The sequence below is a fragment of the Montipora foliosa genome, chromosome 12 (assembly GCF_036669935.1).
Source record: "Montipora foliosa isolate CH-2021 chromosome 12, ASM3666993v2, whole genome shotgun sequence".
In the NCBI taxonomy this organism is placed as follows: domain Eukaryota; kingdom Metazoa; phylum Cnidaria; class Anthozoa; order Scleractinia; family Acroporidae; genus Montipora; species Montipora foliosa.
This window is the reverse complement of record NC_090880.1, coordinates 1,104,192-1,111,691: the sequence shown is the minus strand read 5'-3', so window position 1 is coordinate 1,111,691 and position 7,500 is coordinate 1,104,192.

Genomic DNA, 7,500 nt, shown 5'->3' with positions numbered 1-7,500 from the left:
TCAATATAAGTTAAGTAATCTTGTGTTCCAGAAAAAAAGAATGGAAGAATGATATTTCTATACAGAGCTCCTATCTATTATGCAATGGAGAAATTTTCTACAAATGGCCTTAAATTGCATCTGATCACACAACTTGAGGAAAATCACACAATTTGTAAAACGTTGTGAAGTAAACAAAGATTTTTATCATTAAACATTTTCTATTTTGTGTGATTTACCACTAAACAATTAAGCCTGCATGCATGTCAAGAATAAGACATCTAAAGCCTTTGATTGTAGTTGTTCCTGATCCCTAGGTGGCCATGCATTTTGATTAGTTCAAAGACAAGTGGTCAGTGCTACACGATACAACTCATCATGTGATATCACACCAAAGTATTCCTTCTCTGGGTAACCTTGTATTTTTACCGTAAGGTAACCCTATCAGAAAGGTTATCATTAAGAGTATAACTAATCAATTGATCCTATCTGTTATGATAAGTTGGTTGTAAGTCACGTGATCTTGAGGATCACGTGTAGTGGAAAAGTACTAATAAAGCTCTTGAAGTTGAAGCCTACAGACGTGTTTTCTTTCGTACTCATAACACTATCAATTAAAAAGTAGAAGGGTCTGAAAATTGGGAATAAAAGGGTTAATAGATAATCTCTAAGAATTAAGCTCAGTGAAGCTAGCAACTGCTGTTGCTTGAAAAAGAGTGTACAGATCGTTCACATGGCTTTTACCATAAATTTATTACTAATTTCATTGAAAGCTGATGTTCCATTAAGGTAAGAGTGTAGACCATGGAACTGATGTAATTTGCTTAGAACATACACACTGGTAGTGTATTTAATTATTTGTTTGGTTTTGAGGTTCCAAGAAAACCATTCACTTATTTGTCAATTATGTTACAAAGAGAGGAGACCATTAAATTATACTCACTAAATAATCATAATGGTAAAAATCATAATTTTCAAAGGCAAAATACCAAGAAGAAAAAAAAAATTAACAAACACACCACGAGATAATGATAAAAATTTATTAAAGATCACTCCAATTGACTAAAGTATCGATCAATAATTTTATTGAGAAGTTAGTATTTTTTTTTTGTGACTTTGAATATGGAAATCCTTTTCATTCTCTATTTTCCCATCAATGTGTTTGTTTGACACAAGAAATGGACAGTTTCTCAATCCATCGCTGAGGTAGTTCCCTGCCATTTTCACAATATAATTTGCGTGAACGACCAAGGAACAAACGCACAGCGACAGGAAAGAGAATTGTCCTCTGGTTTCCTCTCTTCATAACATAGCTGCTAGCCCAGCCTCTAGGAAAGTACCGAGGGTCAAAATCTGCCTCCTCAAGTCTGATTTTAGTGTTGAATGGCAGAACCTTCTTTATCACCTGCCGCAGAACATCATGCCTCAATTCAACTGTGGTGGTTGTTTTCAATGGTTCACAGAGGGCACTTGTTAGAATGTTGAAGAGTCTCTCCAAGTGCTCTTCCAATATTTCCTGTGATGGCCTTGGATTCTTGAAATATCTGTCAGGAAAAGATTTCAAATTGGTTTTAAGTGACCTTGGGATTGTTGTACATGTTCATTTTCAGCTTTCATTATGTCCACTTGTCCAAAGGAATTCGAATATTGTGAAAATTGGCTTTGCCACAGGTCTTTCGTCTTTATAATTACATCAACTATTATATTACTATCTGGAATAAACTTCCTCGTTTTCAATTACGATTTCAGCATTCAAATTCTCCCAACCTGTCCGCATACACTATGCTAATTCAAGATTTACTACTCAGTCGACAATAGACAATAGAATAATAATTTATAAAGAAACCTCGATATCTGTGACATAGTATCTGGCCAGAGGTTTTTACGCATTGGAAAATAATTATAAAGGTAGCCACAATAGCTTGCCTACCGTAAAAGATTTCTGTACAGGATATTTGATTCTGGCTCCCACGTGTTGAACTTGGAGCCCCACTGGTGCCACTTCACTAAATAAAGTGTTTCTTTTGCAGACTACAACAACAACAATTAAGTAATAGCTATCAGTAGCTATTTCAGAATCCATAGCGATGAATGAAATTCAATCCATGTGTTCAAAATACGACTTGGAAGAAACTTAAGCTTACCTTTCGTTGTTGCAACCAACTTCTCCGCCTTGAAAACACCCGGCAAAGTGCGTGGCTTCTTTTTGCTCGACTCATAAAAGTCGGCAGTTGATACGCGGTTTAAGTCGAAGTAAAAGTTCTCGCTTCGTTTTGATTGTCGCATGGTTGTTTGCCTCAAGATTGTCACTGAACAAACGTCGAAATCCTTTGACACTTCTCGCGATCACCGCGCGACTGTCAGGTAGCCGAGAAAGCCTGGGACTTCCTTTTGACCAATCAGGTTAAAGAAAAGATCCGATGGCCCAATCTTCTGCCCACCTCCACGGGATTTTTTTGGAGGACCGCCTCATACCGGGAATTCTACGCGACGATGAATCGATGTAGCTGCTGAGTACTACTGCGCTGCTGAGCTACTGAGCTGCTGAGTAGCTGGTCAAGGACATGTCCTTTTGCTGTTCTCAGGACGTACTGGAATACCTGTCAATCCCAGCGGCATCGCTCATGGATTTCATGAAAGAACCGAGCGAAATTTTTCCCAGTGTCTGTTTCTTGAACGAAATCTTGGATGACAGCTTAACAATCGAAACCAGATAAAACGGGGAATCTGCATTGGTCATTTCAGGCGGTCGTCTTGCCAAACATTCTTTAATGATGCTCACCTGGACAGCGTGATCCACCAGCAGCAAACAATTTGGGCTTGAAAGTGCGGTCAGGGACGAATTCGTGTTATCCAGTCCGAGTCCTGCTTCCACGCTCAGTTTTCCACTCAGCATACTCTCTTCCTTGGGGACCTCCTTCGCGTTTAATTTGTATGTCTCCAACTTTACTCGGTGACCGTGCGTACATGACTTGTGGTGTGTGGCATCCAAGTCGTTTCTCGTCCCACAGCTTTTGAATTTGAGTTTTACATTTAGGCTTTGCGCTTTGCTTGGCTTCTGCCCTTTGCCAGAACGGCAGAGTTGTTGTCGTCTACAAGACAAGGCTTCTCTTGCCTTTGCAACTGTCTGTCAGTAAGTATACTGTACTGTTTCCCCTTTTCCCTTAATGAACGGTCGAAACTCCGTAACATAGATGTTAATGTGTCAGGTTCGTATTCATCTCCGTTTTGCATGCGAATATTCAGAAGAAAGTGGACTAAAAGTTTGGCAAGTTCTTGTTGTTGTTTTTTTTTGTTCTTTTAATTCTTGTTTCGTTAACAGTTTTCGCCCAACGGTAAAACATGTTAAGGTCACTTGGCGTCTTTTTGGTCGTGTTTTTGTTTCTGTTTTCATCAAGAAAATTGTCAATGTCTTCATCGCTCAGTTGTTTGCTTTCTGTTTTTTCCGGCTGTTCTGTTTGCTCAGCAACTGTAATAAGACCACCTTCCGTTCCTGTCAGCTCGTCATTTAAAAAGTTGACTCCAAAGGACCCAAACAAGTCAAAGTTAGGTTTGTCGAATTCGTCCGGTCCGGACATTAATTGTTGATCTCCTGTTTTCGGTCCGTATTTGCTCTGTTCTAAACCGGTCAAACCGGGACACTACAGTATATTACCGTCTCATATTTTGCGCGTTCTCTTGGCCAAATATGGTAAAATGGCGTAAAATATATATATATATATATATATAATGTTTAGAATTATCTCATTGCTAAAGGCACCAGAGATAAAAAAAATGGTTTGAATTGTCATCCGTTTACCTCAAAAAATTCAAATAAAAAGGTTTGCAATACATACGTGGCATTTGAGTTGTACTTGTCGTCATCGGATAGTTTGCTGCCAGAAAAAAAGTACAAATATTAATATTAGTATTGAAAATCGGGAAAAGTCAAACACACTTTGCTTCAGGATCTTTCCAATTTGTTTCTCAAGATTTCAAAATGATTCACTTCACTTTTCGTCTTGCATAGCAGTCTACGTTGTTTATGTCTGTGATTGCTGATGTAAACTTGAGTCAAACATCGAACGTGTTCCTTACAGTAGTCATTGCAGTCGGAGAAAGTGCTTTGGAACAAAAAACAGGGAAAACAAGTTGGCCACAGGTATACATGAAAAAAGCTAGTACTAGAAAAATTAAAAAACTAACTGAAGTAACTCAGATTGAACCTGAAAAGACAGGGGCAAAAAAAAAGGAGACTTTTGCCTGATTGGTCGTTGAAAATTGTAGTATCCAGTTTCCTAACCGCGCGCTGTGATGTAAACAAAGAGGCTTTCAACCTGTGCTTGTTCGATCCTTCCACATAGCTTCTACCAGTTGAAGGTGGTCATTTAAAGGTCGTGTTCTATTGGGATCAACCGTTTTTAGTTGGTTGGGTTGGTTCTGTTCTTTAGTGTTCTATTCGGAAAAAACCGTTTTCGGTTGGTTTGGTTGATCAACTTTTTCAACCGGCATCAAACTAGGTTGAAACGGTTGAAAAAGCATTGGCAGCGACCGCTGTCATTAACGCGGGCCATTTAAAGTTGGCCCGCCGTGTTGCTTCCCCTGACTTGTAAACGCTGAGAAGTCTGGTAATAACTATTCCCAGGAGTTACCCCGTTTCAACCGAAAACGGTTGGGAAAGTGTTCTATTGGGAAACCTCAACCACTCCAACCTAAACTGGCTGCGGTTGAAACGGTGGATCCCAATAGAACACGACCTTAAACTTCAAGTGACGGGGAAAGAATCTGCAAGGGAGTTTTAGTTGGCGGGAATTTTTCTTTCTTTACGCTTTTTGTAAGCAGTCCTTTTATTTTGCTAGGGGAAGCAAGGCCTCTGAAGTTGCTCCGAGTCAGCTTTTTTTCTTTCTAGCTTTGTTTCCCAATGTAAGTGAATGTATGGCAACAAATGCTCAAAGTGCAAAAAGACCCGAGCGAGACCAGAAACAATCTTGCTCTAAATCCATGGTGATTATGTTGAAAAAGAAAAAAAACAGCTTAAATGAAAGTCAATTTACCCTGAAAAGCCGAAAATAGTATTTCCGAGATTTTTTTTTTTCATACTTTCCGGGGAAGGGGAATGGGTAAAAAGGTATACACGTAAACTGTTGTAAATATCTTAAGAACATTATCATTGACCAAAAAATTCTAGAAGAGTGATTTTACTCTTTTCCATTGTATTTTCCTCAGGATTGCATCTAATCTGTAGATGCACGCAGATATTGCATCAATAAGTGTCGTGCAGTAAGTGTCCCGCTAAGCCTAAGCGTCAACTATGTATCTACAACAATCCAGTGAACAATAGCTTTCGTATTATTTCAAAGTTAGGGTAATCGCAACCGTTTTGTGTTTTCTTGAACAGTAGATTTAGCTGTTGTTATTTCATGTCCAAACTCCACGGACCAATTGGGGTTCTGTAGTGTGGAAGTTGGATGAAATTTGCGATTTTTTGAAATGCCTGAAAGTGGTTTTCTTCTAACGGCCAAAACATTCTCATTTCAAAGGCTTATCCAAAATTTTATTACTGTGTTATAAAGAGGTCAACTTGTGTTTATATTGTGTCTGTGTTTCATAAACAGAAGACGCCGTGTCTTACCGTGCGAGCGAGTTAAAAATGTGTTATTTTCCACCAATTTCACCATTCGAAGGAGGCCAACATGACGTGTTTTCAAACGTTCCCCAATTTCGCAAAATGTAAAAAGCTGTTGAAACTTTGAATGATATTTTTGAAAATACTTCACTATAGAGGTTACTTGGGCAAAATATGAAAGAGTTCGAGATTTCACTACTGACACTCAATTCTCCATAATTTCAGACATCGGCTCTTAAATCTTCTCCAATGTTCTGACGTCTTTCCGTCGAAACTCAACGCACTAGGTTTGTGACGGCTGTCCATGTTTGAACTCCCACCTCTGAACACCATGTCAGGATAAATTCCGAATGCCGTGCCGAGCCGGTACAAAGTTCAAGTGAGCATGCGTGCTAAGTCACGCAAGGTTCTAACGTGACACAGCTTTGAAGAAAAACCCTTGTAAGTTACTGTTAAAATATTTCTGGCGGCACTGAAAAATTACCCCGTCGAGAGATCAAAATGTGAAGACTAGTTTGACAAGAATCTCGGACTGAATTTATGACACAAACCGCCGGCTGGCTAACCGTTTTCAAGAAGAGAAATATTGAAGAAAACCTTCGCAAAATTACTTAAGGGGCTTGCAGAACAATTTATATAGTGTTAATGATTTTGAACTTCGATCACCACACACTGCCCTTGTTTTCAGTCCGGAGTACGAGTCGATCGTGTAAACCTTACCGTGTTTCTAAAAATTAGCCATTATCTGTCTCATCAAAATAATCCTCTACTAAATCGTTATGTTTGCTACTGTAATATATATAGCTTGCTGGACATGTGATACCCTTGTTTGCTCGAAATTTGTCGGTACCTGGCCGCAAACAAATACACAGAAGTTAACCAAAATGGTTTTTACCCATGAAAAATTCATAAAAATTAGCAAACCGGAAGAACGTATTAAAAGACCGATCATCGGTTTTACAACACCAAAACTATTTCAACGAAACCGCAGCGAGTCTACTTAACAATTAACTTTTTTTCTTAACAAGACTTAGTCTTTTCACAGACGTTTTTTTTTCCGCGTAAGATGGGTTTTTGCGAGCGCGCACAAGGGTTTAAGGGTGACAGGTTGGCCGGTTGAATGAGAAAGTGGTTTTCTTTTTTTTGTGGTTCGCGCTCGTTCACTCGCGTGTCTAAAGCACTAAGTTAATAAACAGTTGTGAACAGACTCCAAAAATCATCTTTTACGGTTTTCTGTTAGGAAAGTAGGTTTGAGCAGCGGTGTTCTGGGCTAACTCTCTCCGTCTATTCCTCACCCCCGACCCTCTCCTGCATGCACATGAGAGCTAGTAAAACTACACACCCTAGAGTAACCGCGTAAACAAATTGCGTTCAATTTATCATGAACGAAAATCATTTATATAAAATTACCCAGAATATATCAACAATGTTTAAAACTTACGCCAGCCTACTGGCTACTGGTAGAAGCATATTCGTGGCGCTCATAACAAAGGCTGATTGCACCTTTTTCAATCCATATAGACGAGTTCACGCTCTTGATTGCATCATGGGTAATCAGGGCAACATGACGGGAAATTCAAAGCAAAATATTCTGTACATGACTCCACTTTATAGACTTTCGCCTTCATAAACCAAGCAAATAAGTTCATGTTCACAACTGATATGAACGAGACTTGGTATCCGTTCTTTGTAATTCCTAAATATTGCTTATTTTGTCTCCATACATTCTCTGTAATTTTGTGCCTTTGGAATGACAGGAAATGTATGGCAGACACTCTTTTTAATAAAATAAATTCTACAATAGCCATTCTCTCCACATTTATTCTGCCGCACCTTTGAGTGCATATCTTCTCTTTTGGAAAATAAAATAAAAACCAAATTGCATGTCATGAATACTTTCCATCGTTTTGAATTTC